Raw genomic sequence first — 23,428 nt, 5'->3', positions numbered from 1 at the left:
AAAATCTTAGATGCTTGAGGACAGAGAAATAAAAAAGAAGGCAGAAATAACGAAATCTGATCAATAAAGATTTTTTTGTTCTAAAATACTTTTTGAGGGAAAGTAGTTCAAAATTGTATGAATGATACTTGCATTAACCTATTAGTGTAAAATAATACATTAAAGAGGAGTCAAATTTTCAGAGTATATTAAGAAATCAATCTCTGACATATTATTCTATTGTACTTGCCAAATAGGTTTCATTGTTTTCAAAGACAGTATAAATCATCTTTATTAAAGTCCTGAATTCTGCAGATACAGCAGCTGTGTTATACTTTTGGGAATATAATCTAATATTGTACAACAAAGAGCCTATCACTGTGCTTACTGAGTAGCTTTTAAGAAAGGGAAAGAAATCTAATTGGTAGCATATCATTTCCCTAAGAACAACAAGGGATCTTAGTCATACGGACATCCTGTAGTTAATTAAAAACTCTAGGTATGAATTTATTTTTCTCCTCAGCTCCTTACCTGCAGTTTCAAAGGCTGAAGGCATTTTAACAGATTTTAAGAATGACTCTACATATTGAGACAATGATGAACCCCTACATGGGAAAAGAAGGCATGAAAGAATCTCTCATACAACTCAAAAAAAAACACAAAACAAACAAAAAAACCCATAACAACAAAACAGAAAATGTAGCACAGAATAAAACCAGACTAATCAGCATTACTTCTTAAGTAAATGAATAGCAGTCCCATTAAGTAAACCTTGAATGGGACTGCTAAAGCACTAAAACACTGTTAATACCAGAGTTATTGTTACAATAGCTCTTTTATCTCGCAGTCTTGAGTGTTTTCCTGTTCAAGAATATTTTCTTATCACCATAAAAACATACTTAATGCTAGGGCCATATAATCTGAACTATAGCAATCATTACTTATCATTGTAATTATACCAAGATCACTGCCTATTCCAGCAGAGAAATGCAGTTTTGAAGAATTCTTGTATTTTAGAAAACATTAAATAATTCTTGTCCTCATATATACCCTTGGTTTTTAATACTGGGCAACCGTGGAAAAAAAAAGCCTAAATATGACTGGTGAGATAACAGTGATGAAAAGAAGAATTTTTATACCCTATGTCATTAACAGCAAGAACCATGCACTTGGTGTGAGAACTAACAGACAACCACATTGAGTTTAATAGATGTACAAATGGAATCTGATTATGCAACCCTTATTTTCTCTACTTCAAAATAAAGTCCCCAAAACCACACAAAAACACTTCTGGGTAACAGTTGCAAAACAAGTATTTCCTAGAAACAGACTTTCCCTCACAGTTGCAATTCAAAACATTGTAATACAATGATTGTATAATGTAAGACCCAATATAAGCAATCCAATTCTATTTGCTTTAAAATAATAGCTTATATCCCCTGAAATAGGGAAGCCGTTATAAAAATGTTTCAATATTCAGCTGATACACAGGTAGCTTTTAAGGTTAGGGGAAAACAAAAGAAATAAAAGGAAAACTTTAATACAAATTAAACTGAAAAAGTCATTTTCTGTTCAGGAATAACACACAACACAATCAAATTACAGCAGTTTCCTTTTTTTTGAATTTAGAATTATATTATACAATAACTTCTCTCTTAATTTATAAGAAATTTGACAAAAGATTCTCGTATTTGGGGAACTTTGTACCCGTAGCACTGCTAAATAATACCTAAAGGTGAGAAACAGCTGCATACAAGAAAGAGGCGTAACAGTTGTTGAAAACACGTTACTAAGATTTTTAAATGTTTTATTCTTTATCAGTAACAACATCCTTATAAAAGACTGAAAATAAATGTTTTTCTATGCACTGATTCAATCCCACACCACTTGAAAAAGATTTTCCCCTCCTGTGGAGCAGAACTGTGAGGAGCAGGACTGTTCCATTTAACAAACATTGCCACATGAGGAGCCTCACCCCTCTCACATACTTCCAAAAGCAGGTTTACATGCTTTTTTTAACGTGTAGCATCAAGCAACATCAGCCCCATTTTGGACGTGGTAACAATTTCTGACCAACTTGTGGTAAATTACCCTCTCTGCAATACTCATTGGGTCTCCTCTCAGATACTTTTCAAACGCTTAGAACAAAAAGGAAAGCAGGGAGAGAAGCTTTCCTTCAGCTTGTCTCCAAGGAGGGGGCAGAGTCACACACTACACGATTAAAAAGGGCAGTAAGAAAGAAAAGCTCTCGACTCCTCACATTTTCACCGCCAGGAACTAAGGGGAGCCTTGGGCTTTTCCTTGTGGTTTCAGGGAGCTCGGAGCCTCGACATTCCCTGTGGAGAAGCCCCTGAGGGGGGCGCGTGCCCACAGGCCGTTAACGGCCGTTTCAAAAAAAAATGGTGGTCGTGAGCCACCGTCACGCGCCCCCTCACGGCGGGGTGGGAAGGCGCCGAAGGCCACAGCTGGCGGGCGCAACAAGCTGCCATGCGGCCTGGGGCTGGGCGCCCAGGAAGGGGCTTTGCTTCCAAGTGTTTTTGTCCCGGCCACACAAAACTGACAAAAGCAAAAGGCACCCTACACAGAAACAAGGCCTTAACATCAACAAACACGACACTTGTGCCCTATTGTCATGTTCTATTACTTCTACACACAGAGTAGTATAAGAGGAAAAGACTTCCATCAGCCACAGAAAACCGACATGCAGAAAGGCTGATCTTTGAGACAAAACAGAGAAAGAGCAAAAGGATTTTTTTTCCCCAGTACTATTACTTTAGTTTCCATTTTTCTAAGAGGCAGGGGGAAAAAGATGGAAGTATTATTTCTGCATTGGTTGAAATCACCTCCAGAGCCGAGCAGCTAGGCAGCCGTGGAACAGAGCCAGTCTGCAATGCCACACACCACCAATACAATAACGTATTTTACATTTCAAAATCTGTCATTGCTTGCAGTCTTGACTTTACTGAGAAGTTACACTGATGACTTTAACAGGTTTTACAATCAGCTCATATATTAAGACCCCACCCCAATACTTATACATTTACTTTATCCTTCTCAGAAGCCACATTCTAATCCATTTCGAGTTTTCTCCTTCTCTCTGTAAATTTTTTTAGAAGCAAAATCATTTGTGATACCAAGTTCTGGAATTTAGGTATCCATTTGTCTTGACTTCAGAGTTCAGAGCTGGTGTTCTCATGATCTGGCTACAACCTGATACAGTTATTACACGGTTCTATTTCATACCCACTTTTGCTAAATGGCACTTCCTATACAAGTTAGGAAAGAAGGAAATCAGTTTATTCAAATTTACTATCTATTTTACCAGGAAAAAATGCTTCTGCTCAAGATTGATCCTCATGGTAAAAGCGCTTGAGGAACCCTGCATGCTCAACAGGGAGAAAGCCCCACACTGAAAAAAGTGGCTCCAGCAGCTGTAGTTTTTTTTCTTAACCTATCCCTTTCACATTTGAAATTTTAAACCTGTGCCCTCTGAAATGATAGCCTAAAAAATCCCAAGGCAATAGGATTTACGTAGTTTGTGATCTCTTTAGTGCCTCTCACCCTTGTATTTCCCAAACCATCAGGCTTCTTCCAGAACTACAGCTTTTATATGTAGCTATACATACTGTGCAGTATGCATGATTAGTTACAGAGTTTGCAACAAGCGCCATCTCTGTACCTCAAAAGAACTAAGCAAAAAAATTCCAGCATCTATCTTACTGCCTAGAGCATCTAATTACATCGAGATGGTAAACAAAGGTATTTTTTGACAAAATTTTAAATGACAATCACAAATGAAATGTGGATTTTTAATGACTGACAATTTTTGAACACAAATCTCTACAGAACAGAGAAAAAAAAGGCTGAAAAAGATTACTGAAATTTACTTTAATTCTTCCAGCCAGAAACAAGAAAATCCCTAAGCCCCTAAATGAACAAGATAGTGGAGTCAAAGAATGGAAGACCTAAATTACCCTACCAAGCTAGATATGCAGTGAAATTCTGGCCTCAGTTAAAGTAATGGCCAAGCACATGCCAATTTCCAACCGTACTGAGCTTCTCTTATGAAGTGCTGGTAGCTCTCTCATCAAGGATAATTCAGGATACTAATGTACAGTAAGGAATCCACAATCGACCATTTTTACATGATCAGTCTTTAGTTTGGAAGACTACCTCTAGACATGCAGCTGCAAATATCTGTGGTGATGATGTACGGACATTGATTACATCGTTCTTGTGCCTGAATTCCTCTCCCAGCAGCTCATTCCTCTCGCTCCTGCTCCACTCAACATGCAGCACAGATAATTGCACCGCAACTCCTGGAGTCATAACGTAGACTGTAATGCTATTTATAGACTCTTTATGACGCTATCATATCCAACTTCTTTCAGTATTTCATGGCAATCATGCACATAAAACTAAAGAGAATGGACCACATCTCTACAAGGATTTAGGAAGGATTTGGGGGCTCCCGAACCTCTAAACAGAAAGGAAAACGATTACCAACCTCCGCCTCCAACAAATCCAAATAAGCAGCCTCATGACTTCAGGATGCCTAAATTCAAATGTTGCTCTCTTTAAAGGCAATCAGAATGTGTGGTATGGATTCAGCTTTACATATTCCAAAGAATAGGAGCCTAAAATTTAGGCACCATAGTACCCTGCTTGTTTTCAGGATGCAGTTCTATTTCGTTTTCATTTCTGATGAAGCACTGTCTTGTGGAAACATAAAGCACGGTAGATTGTTTTGTGCCTTTTCCTCATCAGCTGAGACTGTTACTAATACCTTTATTATGCTCTGTATTGTTTAATTAAGCCTCATTTCATCTGCACCCTATCTTCCTATGCAAAACTCTTGTATTAAAGCAAGCAAGCATCATTCTCAGAAGCTTTATCATTTTAGCAGAAAATACTATCACCATCACACATCACTATTCCCTTTCTAACTACAGGTACAAAAGCATCAACAATTCTTTGAGAGCAGAAAATAATGTAAGCACAAAAGAAGGTTATTTTGGAAGACAGACTAAATCATTTTATGTATATTCAACTCTTGGCCTCTGAGCACTCATTTGTAGTGCTCTTTAAAACAAATTCAAGCACATAAACAGAGTAATATCTTTTTACACCTGTACGAAAAATCAGTCTGAAAGACAGGTAAATCTTACTTCAATTGCAATTTCTTGCTTTTATTGTTTCTACTACAGAACCACTGTGAGGTAATTTTTATTATTATTTGTTTTAATAGCCTATTGTCTTGATTTTTTAAAATCAAAATAAACTTAGATGTTATTAAAATATAAAATAACAAGGTGCTGAGGATCATTTTGGCATGCTTTTACACACACCAAGTAACCATCTCTATCTCTCTTTAGAGAATCCACACCTCTGCTAGTCACAAAATTTAGATATTTGCATGATTTACAGAGATGGAATAGGATATAATTTCTGGGTATCCTCTACAGAAAAAAAAAATAAAATATATATATATATATATATATACTTGCAATACAAAGTAAACAACCAAACCATACATTAATAATGTGCTTAAGTGCAAAAAACTGTTTGCCAGTGGGCTATCCTCAGTAGAACTGAGCAATGACAGCCTCCTGAATTCTTGGGATACTCTCTCCTGGATGTGAAAAAGAGTATTTAAAAAGTCCTCAGTGAATTATGATCTCTGATTACATGAGATCAATTACAAGATACACCTAAACAGACTGCACTGCAATGTATAACTTAAGCAAACTTTATGTTTTCAAGTTAAATTTAATTTAAATTGTTAAGACAAGGAAAACTCAAAACCAAGCAGTTCAGCAAAATCCCCAAATACAACCATGCAAACTAATCTGCCATGCAAACTAGACTGATTCTCCTTTGGTACCAAGGAAATCTCTAGGAAATTTCTCTAGGAAATCACCCCAGTGCAGAGAACAGAAATGCAGAGGGGTAGCCAAGTTCTGGATTCTCTGTATGCTGTCCTCCTGGCTAAGAAAGTGAAGAGGAAGACCCAGAACCCACAACATGCAGAAGCATAAGCATAATTTGAACAAATATAATTTAGAAAACCTTCCAATTCCATGGATTTTCTTATTAGTCATTTCTAAATTACCCTTTACTTCAGCTTTATAGTTCTTAACCTCTTCTAGAGATCCAAAACAGATTTTTAAACTGTGGAAATGAAAGAGAGACTGATGTCAGGAAACAGCCCCAGAGATAGGGTTAGATACTTTGCTGGAAAAAATCAGCATGTCTGTTAATGAAACTACATATATTTACATCTGTTGAGACTCTACTGTAGAACTCTTTCCTCATGTCTATCCAATATTTCATGTACTTTCATATAGTGAAGTTTTCTGAATGACCAGTCCTAAATTCTCCTTTTTTCAAAAGCTATACAAACCATCTCCGCATGGTGTATACCTCGCCACAAAGCTGGCAGGTCATGCCTTTTCCTTTGCAGACAGGAGCCATAGATCATTAACATTTTCACAAACAAATCTTGCTGTTTCATCAAGCCTAACTGGGAGCAGAAATATCGGCCAGATTGAACTGGGTGAACTGGCAGCAGAGGGTAAAAGATATTGATCGTCTAAGAAACAGCAAGATGACAGGGCTCTGGAATACAGAGGGAAGATGGGATGTGTAACAGTTCTGGCATGAACTGTTACAGAACTTTTATCTTTTGGCTTTTTCTTTTCTGCTTTGAGCTTTGCTTAAAGGAAATTAAATGTTCACTGTGACTACGAAGTAAGTGTGCTAACCACCAGGCTGAAAACCCTGTATCCCAGTGCCTATGCAAGTAACTCTCCCTCTCTCAAGAATCTTTCTATTCCAATTAGCTTCTTCCCATACTATTACTTATACCACTCTCAAATCACTTTCTGTAATTTCTCCCATCAGCTTAATGCTGATATCAGCATTTTTTTTCTCCCATCAGCTTAATACCTGTAGATGTTGTGTTGATGCGAGTCTAACAGACCATCTAACTAAAAACACCTCCCTTTAGATTTAAGTCATCATTTCTCCCCAACACAAAATATAAATGTTTGACAAGTTTCATGAGTTCTGCCTACATATTGAAGTGTTGGTGTTCAGGACCAGTTTCTTCTGAAGTCTAACAGGAACATTTTCTGTATAAGAAGTTATTTACCAGACCATTTGTGAATCAAAATGGCCACTAGCATATGTTTTAAATGCCCACTTGTAATTGCTTGTTGCTACTAGCCCAGTTGAAATGAGTATAGTAACAACTAATTCAACCTGTATTTAAAATTCTACCTTTCATTCACCTGCAGTAAAATCACCAGCGATGGAAAAAAATGTCCTCTGGATACACCACATTTCTTTCCATTGAAAGAAATCCACATCTGAATTCTGACCGTCAGCTATGTAGCCATGCAGTGAAAGCCACTGCATACTGCAGGCTCATTTAGCCTCACTTAATAGTCATGTCATTACTGCTGCCTCTGCAATAGACAAGAATTTTGCCTAATGCAAAAATGGTGTCTTAATGTTAACATGAATCTATAGGCCAAAAATACCACAGAACCACACTCTAAGTAGGTGACATTGCCTCCAGAGGCCCTTCAGGGACGTTGTGCCAAAGGGAGGCACAGAGCAGGGAAGGAAAGTTCATTCCAGATCAACAAGATTCCTCAAGTTCTCAGGGGCATAACAGCCCTGATAAACACTTTAATGAACAAACAGTATTTTCTCTAACATCATAATGGCCTTTACCAAACTTAAGAATAAAATCCTGTGGATGTAGCTGTTTTCTCTAAGGATTTATTTTCAAACTCTGAAGAACTGAAATGCTGGTAATCTTATCAGCAGAACATCAAAAGATCAACCCCTGAGGTTGCTGCAGCCAGTGTAAAAGTCATTAGCACTCTCCAAGAACCATATATTTCAGTTGCATAGTAGTTTCTTTACCATATTACTTGGTATGGAAAATGTTTCAGTTCTGAGAGTGGAAAAGTTAACTACAAGATGATTTCCATTTGGTAGCAGATGCCTTCAAAATACTCATGCCAGAAGTCCCAATCTAACTGGTCTGAGACACGAGCATTGATAAATGGCAATATTTCAATTTCAACTAATACTCACACAGTTGACAGTAGCTGCACTTCTCTTTAAAGGTGGAAAAAAAAGGGGGGGGAAAGAAAAACCAACCTGTTCTTAGGGAAAAGTATGCACACAAAAAAAATGGATTGTTATCATGATGCTAGTAAGTCATATTTATAGTTGGTTCACAGTCTTTTCATTTCTGTCCCTAAGAGAGAAATGAATTCTTGTGTAGTTATGAACATGAGTTTTTAATAAACTTAAATCTCAGTACTGTTGGAATGGAGCTTTTAAATTTTAAGGCATTATGAAGCATTGTCAGACACTAGGTGGTGAGAAGGAGGTTTAACTGAGGGCAGAGCGTATGAACAGCCCTGTGACTTTTCCAAGCAAAGGAAATTACAGTTTAACTTGCTTTTGAAATATTTAAACTTACACCAACTGTATGAGAATAGGTCAAGTTCTTTTTCCACTCCACTATGGAGCAGTCCTAAACCTCTGGGGTTCATCTGCCAAAAGATGTTAGGCACTTAAATCTATACAGTATTTGAATAGGAAATTAATGCCTGTGTCTCTTAAGGCTCTTCTGAAATTCTCAGGTGTAAAGAGGTATGTCTTTAACCACTCAGCTCATTTCTATCTTTCCCCAGTTTTCAAACTTCTTAGATCAAGAACTCTGATTCCAGCACATGACAGGCGTTTATAGGACCGAAAACACATCGGTGGTACCTAACCACAGTGGAAGTCCACCAGCCACTGTAATTCCTTCTTAATAAATTAATTATCCTTTGAAGTGGAAAATAGCAGAAAAGAAATCCCATAGTGTAATGCTGCTTTTTCTTTCCCTGTAGTCAGGTTACACGAGCCAGTTATAAAACAGTGCTGGGGAATGAGATTTTCAAGGGAGTTTAACAGAGTTAAGTGATTTGAAAGTGGATTACGCTTTAGAAAAGGAAAAACCCACATTTCATTAACATTTTTCCATTTATCCCCATTCTTGTTCATTACTGAGCCCCTCAAATTCATCTCTAAACGTGTAGTACCGAGGAATCATCTCAGTACAAATCTCCTTGGAGCTGCACAGAAATTTCCCATCACATGTCATGTAAAGTCTTTGCCTGTATTTCCCTATGTGAAACTAAAAATATTGCATGTACTTTCATTTTATTTCTTCAATGCCTTCATAGCTTCCAGTGACAAAAAATAGGGGTTATTTATTCTATCCCCTTGCCTGCTGCCTATATTTATTTCATTCTGACACATTTGTGTCTACCATGTTCTTAAATAACTCCAATACTAGAGATTCTACAGCTTTTCCAGCAACATATTTTCATGCTTTCTGACACAAATAGTTTCTAATGAATAACGTGAAATGTTTTTGCTTTTGTTTTCTGAGATTCCAAGCCCGTTGCTTCTTATCCAGTTAATCACGGTCAAAAAATAATAGATTAAATTATATGAAATTATATCACAGATCATTTCTCTCAGCTTTTCTCTGGTGCATTTCCCTCTTTCTCATGACTTTTTATTCTGTTATTGTCAATATTAGAATTTTTTCTGTATTGCAGATTTTAACATGATAATGTACAGTTTCAGATTTTAAAATTATGCTTAAGCACTAAGGAAAAATAATTTTAATTGCACTGTATAAGAATTTATGTATTTAAGGGAAATAACATCAGGTTAATGCCAAAAATGTTATTAGTAAATTAAAGTCTATGCAAGAACTGAAAGCATACCTAAAGAAACTTGTAAGACATTCTTTCAAAATAACTGTGCTATAATGTAATGACAATGATATTGATGATGTCCCTTCAAATAAATGAAATACCATTAATTATAATTTACCTATAAAGCTTAATTTTCTGTAAACGCTCAGAGCTCTGTCTTTTTGGCAAGGAAGACTTCTTTTATTATTCTTTCAACTTCTAATTATCTATTTCTTACTTGACTTCATGACTTAACAACAGTGACTGACAAACTGGTTCCCTCTGGACGTGGCCGGACAGGAGCCAAGATAACATACTAGCAAGTTCTCTTCCTAACAGACTGTGCGGGGCAGCATGGGTCCCAGCTCTGGCACAGTGCTGTGGCTCTTTCCCATCATGTTCCTTGATACATCACACATACCTCCTGGCACACGACAGACCATGACTGCATGTCACACACAGGAATGAAGATAGACCTGAGGACTGCAGTAGTGCAGTACATTTTATCTGGGCAATGGCTATCAACAAAACTGCATGACACAGGAAATTTTGTAACATCACAGAAACAAGTTTTACATCAACATTACTGTATAATTAATGTTATTTTAGCATAACAAATATTAAACATATTAAATGAGATATTATAAAAGGTGATGAACATGCAAATGAGAGTATTCCATTAGACTGAATTCTGGCTCCTACAAAAGCATTGGGATTAAGCACAGGTAACACCACCTTCTAATGCTAAAACTCTTCAGATTTTGTATTAACTTAGACTACATTTATGTAATTATTTAACATTTCTCAAAAACGCAACGATTTTGCATAAAGCCTTCATAAGTCATAATTCTGTCCTAGACTGACTTAAAAAAATCAGCCAAAATTACTCATGCATTTTAAACACAACTGAGGACAATCATGGTTGCCTCCACCCCCCCATCTCAAACATAAAAAAAAGCTGACTTTATTTGAAATGATTTCTCTTTCTTACCTTATTGAAAAAAAAAGACTTGAAAGAAGCTTGTCCTTTCTGTCACAGCCATCATTTTTTCCATCTGCTTGAATAGGACAGTGTCAACAGATCTCTGTTAGGACAGAAGAAAGAGCAAATATACAGACTGGACAAAAAGCTCTGAAGATTGTCTGAGATCTACAGTTTAGAAGGCAGGAAGAATAGAAATGTCATTAAAAATCCTTAACAGGGCTGGCTTGAATACTTCTCATGAGGAAAAAGGGACTAGTATGAGAAGTCTGCCAGAAAGGATTCATTGTGGGGCAGGATATAAAGATGGTGCAGAAGGAATCTAAAGCTTGAAGGACACAGGCAGAGCATTCTCTATTCATTGGACCAATTCCCATCACAGCTTGTAACTGAACCCAACTTCCACCCTCTGTGCCAGCAATTATCTGTGAAACTCATAAGTAGAGTGTCCTCTGCCTTCTGGAGCTGCTGCATTTACAGAGTAATCCCCAATATCACAGTGCCTGTAGGGGAGAGCCCAGGGGTCTCACTGTGCACACTGCCAGTACCCTGACAGTCAGGAAGTTTGACTCAGGTCTGGTTATTTTTCCAGTTGTTTTTTGAGAAAGTTGTCAGAAACACATCAGATGTGTAAAAAATGTTATTAAAGTTACAACATAAAACTCTAAAAACTCTTAGCAGTGGAAACTGCTAAGACTAAGGCTGCCTTTAAAAGTGCATCTTATGTATTACAATAGCGTAGTCAATATAAGATTAAACCCTTATTGGAGATCACATGTCATTAAATCTCTGCAGTACGTTCTATCATAAACAATGGCCAACAGCCATTCATCTTGCAGGAGTATAGTGAGAAAGAAGAATGGGTAAAATGCAGTTATGGGTACCTGAGAAGTCTATGAGGAAATGCGGGGTTCGTGTTCAGAGCAGGGTTTGAGGATGGCACCAAAGGTAGCAGCACAGCATCCGCTGGGTGAGGAGGGAAGTGCACTGCTCTCTCTGAGAAGCCTATCAGGCATATGCCAAGTGGAAAAGGTGCACACACTGTGTGAGGCATGCTTATGAGGTCCAGCGTAGTATCAAACTGCAAATGGAGAAGGGGCTCAATTGTTACTGTAATTAGGGAAGTTTCTAGCTTGTGAATGTTTGACTTACAGTCTAAAAAACATAGAGATTTTGTATTTATGTGTGAAGTAATAAGCAAACATAGCATTTTGTTCAGCAGTGTTTGCCAGTCTAATTAATCAGTTATGAACGAAAGCAAAAACTGTTTGCTTCATGTATAGAAGCCAGGTAGGTCATAGCAAAGGTTTTTTTTTTTTAATATCTTCCATGATTTAAATGACTTCTCACAAGTAAAGCATAAGATAAATATTTTACAGTGCACTTCAACCTTAGATTTGTTTGTGCAAACTATTTGGCAAAGACTTGTTACTAACTGACACTTTGCACAATTCAGAATTTGCTCACAAGCAACTTTCTAACAGGAAAAGCACTATGGTTGGAGACAAGAATACTTTGGGCAGACCTAGTGAGTACATGCAGAGTTGTAACAGTTTTTTAAGAAGTGTCGGAAATGGAGACATAAGATAGAAACACTATGAAGCAGTGAAACACCAATGATCTCACCTCCTACAATGGCAGCTATTTCACACCAAAATGTTTTACATTCATTTTTGTGAAAATTCTAATCAACTGATGTAAAGGGCTCTTTGTGGTGTCTTCATGCTACCATCTTATTTGATCTCCTCAGAATATTAATTTGCAGCTGCATATAGTAAATATTACTGAAATTGGGTTTGGAACTTCAAGACAGCAAAAGTAACTGTTTCAAACTGTTCATTTGGGCTTTACAGATCAGTGTTTACCCACTGCAATCAATTATCCAGCCAGTGTGAGCTATGTCCACTGTACAGAAATGGGAAAGTATGAAGGGTTTTTATGGCAATACACTTCATTGCTCCTGTATTTGAATTTTATGAAAGGCTCAGCAGACAAAGATGGAGGCAAATTATTCTGCAGTCCAAACACATTCCTCTAAATACTAGTGATCCTTTAAACCATACATGTGCAATTTTCCAAAGCCAAGTAATTACTGAATTCCCTCCTCTGTACAAGTTTAGCACATGCTGATACAATCCCTTTTGTTGGCAGAAATGAATATGAAGAAGGAACACTAGCCATTACTTTTAGTTTATATGGTAAAGATTTATGCACAAGCAGCACAAGTATGAGGTTCTATTATTCCACAGTCTTGAAACTGAAGTAAATCAAAAGCTTCAACACAGGGAAGTGAACATAATTCAGCCTACTAGTTGTGTTCTAGAAATAAAGTCCTGGCATTAGATTATAATCCACAGAAGATTTGTTCTACCCTGATTCACAAGAGAATGCTAAACAATGTATTTACATTCTATTCTAAGAGATTCAAATCAAGTAAGTCTCTGTTCCATTTCTGTTTTAGTACAACCAAAGATAAATGCTTTGAAATCAAACCCTAAAGGATATTAGTTTATCAAAACTAACAAGAAGTGTAAGATTAGTCCTTGACTATGCAGTCAATAGCATTTTTTTAAAGAAATGAAAAGCCAAAATCCAAACCATTCTAATAAATACACGTCCAACAATTTCACCTACATAGCCATTAATTTAGAGACTAGATGTTACAGAATCACAGAATCGTCTAGGTTGGAAGAGACCTCCAAGATAACCTAGTCCAACCTCTGTCCTAACACTAACAAGTCCCACACTAAACCATATCACTAAGGGCTACATCTAAACGTCTTTTAAAGACCTCCAGGGATGGCGACTCAACCACTTCCCTGGGCAGCCCATTCCAGTGCCTAACAACCCTTTCAGTAAAGAAGTTCTTCCTAACATCCAACCTAAACCTCCCCTGGCGCAACTTTAGCCCATTCCCCCTCGTCCTGTCACCAGGCACGTGGGAGAACAGACCAACCCCCACCTCTCTACAGCCTCCTTTAAGGTACCTATAGAGAGCGATGAGGTCTCCTCTGAGCCTCCTCTTCTCCAGGCTAAACAGCCCCAGCTCCCTCAGCCGCTCCTCATAAGACTTGTTCTCCAGACCCCTCACCAGCTTCGTCGCCCTTCTCTGGACTCTCTCGAGCACCTCCATGTCCTTCTTGTGGCGAGGGGCCCAAAACTGAACACAGTACTCGAGGTGCGGCCTCACCAGAGCCGAGTACAGGGGCACAATCACTTCCCTAGACCTGCTGGCCACACTGCTTCTTATACAAGCCAGGATGCTGTTGGCCTTCTTGGCCACCTGAGCACACTGCTGGCTCACATTCAGCCGACTATCAACCAGTATTCCCAGGTCCTTCTCTGCCAGGCAGCTTTCCAACCATTCATCTCCCAGCCTGTAGCGCTGCTTGGGGTTGTTACGCCCCAGGTGAAGGACCCGGCACTTGGCCTTGTTGTCTATGCTCACATAATCGCATGCCAGTGGGCTGCTAAAATCATGATTGTTATATGACAACCGAGCAACAGAGACTATAGAGAAAATGGTACCCAGCTACCTTACAGCATGCAGAAGTATTTAATGTAAGAAAAGAAAACTAACTGCAACTCAAGTCTTCCAAGTCTGAGAAAAAATTCAGAAGAATGTGAAAGCCATCAGGAAAATGCTGAAAATTAACTCTGTGAAAAAGGAGTGAAAGGGAAGAGCATTTTGGAGAAGGTTAAAAAAAAAAAGACAAGGAATTGGGGCAAATATCAGATGCTGAAAGCAAATCCCCTCTGTCTGTGACTTTTTTAATAGTGTGTTACATCACATGCTTAAATTACTGACCACACTTCCCATCTCCCGAAGTAGCATGATTTCATCTCCAGCTAGTGAAACCTAAGCCTTTACCATTTCCCTCTGTCAACTCCATCTCTGGTTTTCAGTGCATTAATGGGTTTGTATTCCTGTATGTTTAATAAATGCAATAAATGGGTGTTTAGAAAAGATCTGAATTGCATTTTAGAACAACAAGCATTCTTGTTTTAGACTCTGGATTTTATGTCAGTTTTATGTTAAATCTAATGTCACTTTTCTCTTATAAGAGATTACTAATATCATGTTTTATTGCCATCATGCCTGTGAGCTCTGGATCTCGAGGCTTTATTAAACTAGGCAGCAGAACAATATAACAGAAATATAGTATTTACTACGCATGTTTATGGAGTTTCACTTATATAATTTGTATGCTGAGCTCAGCTGCTTTTTTTAAAAAAAAGTGGAGTTCAAAACTTAGAAAAGTTAAAAATTAAACTGCATAAAAACATTCTCAAGAAAAAGAATTCACATGTAGGGAGATTTGTTAGCTATTATAAGAATTAAAAAAAAAAGTTTCTTTGATCAAGAGCAGATGACATGAAAAGCAATGAATAATTTATATCTGACAGGAAGGTACTTCTCATTAGCAATGGAAATATTCTTTTGGTGATCATAACTTATTTACAAGCACAGCAATGTGGAAATAGTGAAAGTATACATGCAAAAATCATTATTTTACAGAACAGGTAGAAAAAATGCCATTATAAAGCCTGTTTTTCTTCTGACAGCTATAATGCATATACAACAAAAACTAAGTGAAAGCAAACTACAACCCAATGGTATGGATGTTAAAAAAAAGGAAAAAGTAATAATGCAATGTAGTCACGTTTCCTGTCACAAATCAAACTGAAAAAAATAAATTTTGTATTGATTTTCCTCTTGAAAATGGAGCAGCCAAACCCTAACATAACCTTGGAAGGGAAGACGGAGAAAAAAAAAAAAAGGGAAACTTGTGATTCTTGGGACAACAACTGAAATAAAGGGAAAACTGAGGCAACTGAAAGAATCAAAAACAGAAAAATAAGAGACTGGCAGCCACTAGCTCTCACAGTCCTGACACAATGATGCTCTCCCAGGTATCCAAGGCACTGGGTGACACCACTCAGTGGCTGCTTGCACTGAGGTGCAGGACAAGAGAAAAGTGTTTGAATGGCTGATGTACCTGCCATAAGCTCACATCTGGGATCATCCTTTTAATTATGTCTCTGATAACTTTCAGTCTCGTTAGTATTTTGACAATGTTTTTGTCACTTAAGTTCAGAAAACTCCCAATGTTGCAATATCCATCGCTCACTCCGGTGAAATAAACGGGGTTGAACTACCACAGTACCAGAAGTTACCTGGCATTCATGAAAGAGGACTTCATTCAGAGGTAGCCAGTTTAACATGACAATCCTCATTTCTTGTTCTTTGACTGAACGTTGAAGATCACCGGGAAAAACAAACAAACAGAAACAAACAAACAAACAAAAAAACAGGACCTTAAAACTGAGCAGTCAACAGAACATGAGAACTTCATAACTTCACTGTATGTCAGTCACCCTACACACCAGCACAGTGACTGTAGATCGCTCAGCACTCCAGCACTCTTTTGAAATTGTTATTTCCATGCATTTTTGCTATTAAAATATCAGCTTCAGACTTCAAGCACCTTAAACATATTTCACTCAGTTAAGAGCTCGGTGATTTAGATGAGATTTTAAATATCATTAAGACTAGTTCCTATTTTTTTCCTTTGGTGTCTCAGTCTTACAGAGTGGCTTGAGAATATGTAAGCACTCAGCAGTGTCTTAGGACTTTCAAGAAAGAAATACTAATTAAAATACAGCTAACAAAACTATCCTAGGTTTGTCTCTTAAGCTGCTCCTTCTCTCATAGTGTCATAAATCTGGCCTAAAAGCATGCTGAACGCAGAAAGCTGGGTCTGCTCATAATAAAATCAGCGAATGGACTTATTACGGAGAGAGGGCTAAATGCATCTGACATTTTCATTTCCAATTTTTCTCCTTGCATTACCTTTAAACTCATCTTTGTATTTCTAAAGCTTTAACATTCTCTTTGAAGAATAAGGAAACCTTTTGTGCAAAATTTCAAGACAATTGGTCAAATGTCCATAGAAATGTTAATTAACTTCTTTTTCCATTAAAAAAATCAGTCCATAATGGACTTATCTTGTTTATAGCAGAAAAACTTTGATTCAGAATTGTGCTTTAAGTGGTTAAGAACAGAATGAAACATCCTATATTTAACATGTAACTTAAAGCTCACCCAAAACTACCATATCATATGCAGTTTGCCATAAAGTACCTCTTCCACTAGAACAGCAATCTAAGACCATAAGTTGAGGACTTTGTTGCTGTCACAGAATGCATGCAGTTAGGACAGAACACAGCTTTTCTATCATTCTATGAATGGAAATATTTGAGCCATTAAATCAAACCAAAAATGTATAGAAGAATTATAACACAACTGAAGTTTCATCCATGGAATAGCACTCATTAACATCACTGAAGAAGAGGAGCCTAAAGGTGGACATGTGCATAGAAGAAAACTTCTCTACTGCATGCAATACTTTTTAAGAGACATTTTCATTTGGATTTAGTATCTAGACACATGAAGTAACAGCACTCTTTGTAATTTTAAATGCATCTCATTCAGTTAGGCATAGGAAATAGTGCTCCTGCTTCCCTCCCATGGAAAACTTCTTAGATTCAAATGCTTTTCCAGTAAACAAAATTATTATAGAACACTGTATTTTGTAAATTATCACATTTTATCTATTTTAATTTTACTCTTTATCTGGTATTAACACTAATGAAAGAAAACCACTTTGTTCCTTAGTCTAGAATAATACCTTATTCTGAAGCAGTTGCACTTCAGCAGAAAACTTTGAAAACTAAGGTAAATAAATTATGTTTTCCAACTGAAAATACTATGTAGGTAAACTTGAAGAAAAAAAATACACTTGCTTTGCTTTACCTGGCTCTATAGAAACATAAATAAATGTGTGTGTGTGTGTGTGTATCTATATATACATATCTCCCAGCCCCTGAAAGCAGGCGGTAAGTATAATAAACACTTTATTATGAATAACTCTTTTTCAAAATGTAAATACTTTGCTGTTTCCATTTATCATTTTTCTCATAATTTCAGCTAGTACACCCCCTCATTCCCACATAACTGTCTTTCACTTATGGTACAGAAGGGTAATAATTTCTCCTAATAATTCTCAACTATATTTTATCACAAGATAATATTAACATAAGGAATACAGCATTCTTTAATAATGATTTCCCAGTAATTACAACTTCAGACTTTAAGAAAACTAAAGCACACACATTCTTCTCACTGAAATGAATGATATTTAAACATAAGCTTCAACATTTTCCTAAACCAGGACTGATTTAAGACATGCATAAAGACATTACTGAACTGAAGCATACCGCATTTCATACTGTATGCTTCCTCTCATGTTCAGTTCACAAAGCAGGCTTAATAGCTCAAGGACACAGCTTAATGTCAGACCTGCCAAACCAGCCATAGTGTTCAAATATTAATTCAGCTCTGCTAATTCAGGAATGTGTCAGTACCCACTATATCCTTCAGCCCAACAGGGGCCCCACTGTTCACGCAGTTTCTCTGAAGTTTACTCCTGCAGGGAAGCATGCACCTAGTGTCTTCCACACAGATTCATTAAAGAGGTTTCATATCTGTTTCTTAAAATCACTATTTCTTTTCTGTAAGAAGACACTGCTATTTCTCCAGCTAATACGGATTTTGAATACTTAATGTAGATTCCTGCAATTCCTATAAATGGTATCTATTATTGATTTAATCAACAATGTGACATTGTACCTTACAGAGTAAGTACATAGCTAACAATAGTTCTTCCTATACTAAAAAAAAAAAAGGCCAGAATGTTTATTTTCATATTAAATCATACCACATATACTTGAGAGAACAGTAAAATATTTTGCAGAACAATCGTATGTAGTTGTTGCCTAGTTTTCTTGTTTGTTTGTTTTTTGGGGGGGGTTGTTTTTGTTTAGAAAAAGAATAAAAAGACAAGATAAAAAGACAATGTTGAAGAACTTGATATTTTACCTAATAGGTCTATTTTTTCAATACCATGTCATGTATTAAAAATGGATCACAGAGTACACAGATTACCTAGCACTCCCATCTAACAGCACAGTTCTTAAAAAAAAATTAAAAAAAAAAAAAACAAAACACAACAAAAAATGTAAATAGTTTCTGAACCTTCCACTCAAGTAACAACAGTACTCAGTGGTAAAAAGCTACACCACCTGTTCCTCTAACGTGTTTCTTTCTTTTAACAGACTAGAGTCAAGGGTCAACCTTCTTACAGGAAATCTGTACTTAATAGAACTTGCCATCACCCCAAATATGTTCCCCATGAAATGTGAACTGTTACAGTCATAAACATATGATTCCTACAACTGTAGACAAAATTCTTCACTTAAGAATGAAAAAAATGTAAAAAAATAAAATAAAAAAATGTAAATGGTCTCAGAACAAGGGGGATCGTATGCTGATCATATTCCTGTGGTCCCACTGCGTCCTGTGCTAAGAGGCGGGTGAAAGCACACTGCAAACCCAGTGTGAATTGCAGCACACCTGTTTTCTCTATCGCCTCAATTTCTTTGCAGTGCACACACAAAGCTGCATGTTAAAATGCTGAAAAGGTTGATTGTTTTTGTGAAATGCCAAAATTCAGGAGATATTCCTGTAAGATGGAGGACATACAAAGAACCTCGATACCTCTGATTCTAAGCTGATACAAGTATGGCTCAAACACAATTCATGTTTTTGGGGCTCATTACCTTCCATAAAAACAGGCCCATTACTGTATTACTGTTCATTAAAGATATACAGGTGTGAAATGGAGGAAAAAATTACCTTCAGATCATATGTAAATTAATATGCTTCCTGGAATTCATAGGGAACATCTGACAGCTGCCTTCTAGGTCCTGTCTGCTGTTTCAGTTACTGAACCCAGCTCAGTAAATGGCTTTTTGGCAGCATCTCTCTGCTTAGGGTAGCACCATACAGCCTTTCTTAGGACATTTTTCTTGGAGGTTAGTAAGGGAATGAAGTTCTAGCCATGCCTACTGGTTTTGACTGTCTCTGGTTCATGAAGTCATTTTTAATTACTCCTCTATTGCTGTTTACATGGCAGCTCTCCTAAAGCTTCCCATATTTCTTTGTTAGCAAGGCCTAGCAGCAGTATCCTCTCTTGATGACACAATGCTGGGTCCCAACTCCTCTCAACATGATCCCTTGGCTTTGTCTGTTCCAGTAGGTGCTCCCGTTTGCAGCATTCTGACTGTTCTGGGAGAATAACCCACCTCTGTCTGCTTCCCACCTACACACACCTCAGCTATACAGCCTCTTTGTCTTCAACCCAGAATTCACCATGTACAGTGGGAAAACACTGGCCCTCAAAGGGCCACCCTGCTGCACATGGATGTTTCACTTAAACCAATTTAAGCTTAAACTCCAAGCAAGCCGTCTGCCCAAGATTCAAGACTCTTGTCTCCACGATACACCTTAACGTCCTTCAGAACTATAGAGCTGGTTCTGATTCAGTCAGCATTTCTGAAGTTTTTTAGTCAAATAACATGTTCCCTGAACTTTTCATTAGCCTACAAATCAAGCTCTCCTTGCTTCCTGATGACAGCTGCTACTTCTGCTTCTATTTAATTCCTTTGGTACAGTGCTTTGGCTCTACTTCAAGTCCACACTCCCTGGTTCTCATTAGTTTTTGGAGTGGGAACCTCTCTTGCTCACACTGTCACATAGCTCCTTACACCTTATTTTACTCTTGCCTGAGACGGCTGCTATCCCAGTCTTCTTGCTTGTGGTATAGTTTTCTATCTTGGGACTATTATTGATTCACTTCTTGCTCAATTTCTCACAGTAGGAGACTCATAAAGCATCTTCTCTGTCCTTCTCAGAAGCCTCACTGTATGTTCTTGAATCCTCCAGACATCTTCCAGTTCATGTGTATGGGATGAGAAGGTCGTAAATGATGGTACGGGCCCCAGACTCTGTGTGTCTCCCCATCCCTTCTTATCTTTTGTTGTCCTTTTTTTTTTTTTTTGAGCAAGGACTGAGTGTGCCAGTATGCTCTGTACTTCCAGTTCAGTTTTGGATATCGGATAAATTAATAGACCCATAAATACAACAAATATTACTTGGGAAATGCCCGAGTATTACAGTGACAGATACACTACTTTATCATGGTTGAGTGTCCGCCTACTGATTAAGATGTCAAAAAATAATGAAGAGGAGAGAGTTGGGTTCTTTTCGTAGAATGTCTGGAGACTTATGGTTACAACATCTCATGCAATCCCACTCCATCACTGGTAGAATTCCTCCTCTGAAGTCTTATTAGATCATAATTCAATAATGAGATTTCTCCAATTGCCTCTTCTGGCTCTTGAGTTATATTAGGATGAAAATATACCCTCGCACTGTGAACTTACAATCCCTATGACTATTGCTCAACCTGGTCCTGAAACATTCATGTACCCTTTTTGCAGATGATTACCCTGCTCTTAACAGCTTCCTGTTATGTACGTGAACTATCACCAACTGAAGACTATTGGTATCTGAATCCTCACATTTCTGGGAGAATGGGCAAACAGTCAGTTAGGACATACTGATTTCATAGATGTGAATGTCATGCAAATTAAGCTTTTTTATATCAGTTGAGTATCCGGCCCCACATTATTGCAGTTTATCAAATAGAGAAACTCTAAGATACATACTCAGTGAAATTAATGCATTAGGATATAAAGTTGTCTTTAATGTAGGAAAATCTTTACCTACTCGTAATTGTCAAGTCAAAAGAATACATATTTTGTTGAGCATGTACAGTTTCCTCTTGTTTTTCAAACCTTTGCAAAGATTATCCAGTTAATAGATAATCCTCACATAATTTGCAAAAGCTAAACAAAATAAACTACGTGAAATTACTGAAGTGCTTTACTTTGATATCTTGTTACATCATGGCTGCAAAATCAATTTTAAAAGGCTGCTGATTACACTCAGAAACATTATCTCCTGCACATCAGGAAACATCACCATACCCTAGTGACATTTTCCCATATCAATCTGCTAATTACAAGAAAAAGAGCAAGACTGAAATGTTTTTCTAATATCTGCAAAAATCCCCTATTATAACTGACAAGAGAATGAGACAGTAAAAGCCATCAGATAACCTTTAATACATATCTCAGGCCAATAATAGGCTTTCACACTAATAACCACTTACACATTTTGAAACTACTCCCGAAAACTCCTACCACTTTTTCAATCAATCAATTACCACTAAGCAGTGATTGCTGTAGCCCTACGTATCTAATTATCTTCTATTTGCAGCTCTTTAAGATTAAACTTTTAAAAACACAATTTGTTAGACTGATTATATGTTAATGAACTTATTAATACCACTAAAATGAACATTTGTCCACAGTAATTCTATCACAGAAAATAAATAAGCAAGCAAAACCGAACACTCTTCCAAGCAGACAGATACACTCATTAACACCGATCTATTTATTTGATTGCAACCATTTCCTTCAGTGATTAGCAACACAACCATCCCAATCTTATTATTGGTCAGTAAGGCAGCAAGTCATGCCTAAAAGCTAACTGCTACCCAAATGCAGTAATTACCACAAGAAATGTAAAATAGCTCAGGCAGCTATACTTATGGTATCCATGACGTATCACAACTTTTCCTCATGGCAGACTCTCCTGACTTTATTCACATTAAATGCCATCCTGACTCATGGAAGTCAGTGGAAGTTTCTCCTCACTGAGCCCAGGCAGCAAGCTTGGTGCTAGACAAAGACGTGAAAGCAGCAGGCTTCATCTCTAACTCTGTAATGTTTTTCTTTTCTTCTCATGAATTCCAAAAACAGCTACTGTAAATGGACAAATCAAGATCAGTTTGTACTGCATGAGCAAAGTAAACTGGAAGAAGAGAATCTGCTTTTAACACTTATAAATTGTTTTCAGGGTCTGTATTTTTACACCTAAATCAGAGAATAAGGGAATGGAGAAATATTGATCAAAAAATGTAGCAGTTTTAAATCTCTCCAGCCTAACAATAAAGTGATTAGGTTTTATTTCAGTGATTCCCGCTGTGAATCATACAGGCCACACCACAAGACACATCAACTGTGAGTGCATCCTGATTTTACCTCAAGTTCCAGATTCATCAACCTCAAATACAGAACAGAAATGAGATGAGAAAAGCATGCCATCCATGGAAAAATATCCATGTGCCCACAAGGACAAAACAGAAAACAAGACAAGCTCATGCAGGAGAAATTAACCGAGGAATGTTTGTTACAACAGAGTATGAGCAAGTAAGGGGAAAGAGGAGAAGATGAGGCAGCAAGAAGGGATGAAAACTCTGAAGTCGTTCACAGACAGCTAGAGGAAGCATTAGAGCAAGACACAAGAAGCCAAGAATGAAGAAGCTACGCAGGGAAGGTACCAGGAGGGACTCAAAAGCACCAGATCCATGGGGTCAGGTAGTCTTGGCATAAAGAGAATCTGTCACCAGAGAAGATAAGCTTTTGAGGAGCTGGAATGTAAAATCTGGAAACTAAGAAGTTGAAAAAAAATTAACTCAGATTCCCCAAGACTTAATAGACAAACATGTTTGCTATTTACAGAGGGAAAATGAATCAACTTTCAGGAAAACAGATTCAGGAGAACTTCACAAATATGAAGTCAAAAAACTTTGCAATATGAAGATATACTGGAAATATATTTCAACAAGAAGTTCTGAACAATAAAGAACTGAATCGAAAA

At 37.3% G+C, this 23,428-nt stretch overlaps 1 non-coding gene across 43 annotated transcripts in view; it reads right to left on the bottom strand.

Annotated features, from left to right (window-relative positions):
- LOC308197296 overlaps window positions 1-23,428 on the bottom strand; it is a 722,739-nt gene that overhangs the window by 161,895 nt on the left and 537,416 nt on the right. Inside the window, exons 35-37 of one of the 43 annotated variants that reach the window (XR_013952740.1) lie at window positions 15,916-15,989; window positions 11,622-11,818; window positions 10,745-10,840 (exon numbers count right to left, since the gene is read on the bottom strand). The exons of 41 other annotated variants lie outside the window; for them this stretch is intronic. This is a non-coding gene — a transcript (uncharacterized protein). Of the gene's footprint in view, window positions 1-10,744; window positions 10,841-11,621; window positions 11,819-15,915; window positions 15,990-23,428 lie in introns of those variants that run through there. One more of the 43 variants, XR_013952741.1, reaches the window with a different exon arrangement.

The sequence above is a fragment of the Anser brachyrhynchus genome (genome assembly GCF_964034855.1).
Source record: "Anser brachyrhynchus genome assembly, chromosome: 6".
Taxonomy (NCBI): domain Eukaryota; kingdom Metazoa; phylum Chordata; class Aves; order Anseriformes; family Anatidae; genus Anser; species Anser brachyrhynchus.
This window is presented reverse-complemented; position numbering and strand designations above follow the sequence as displayed.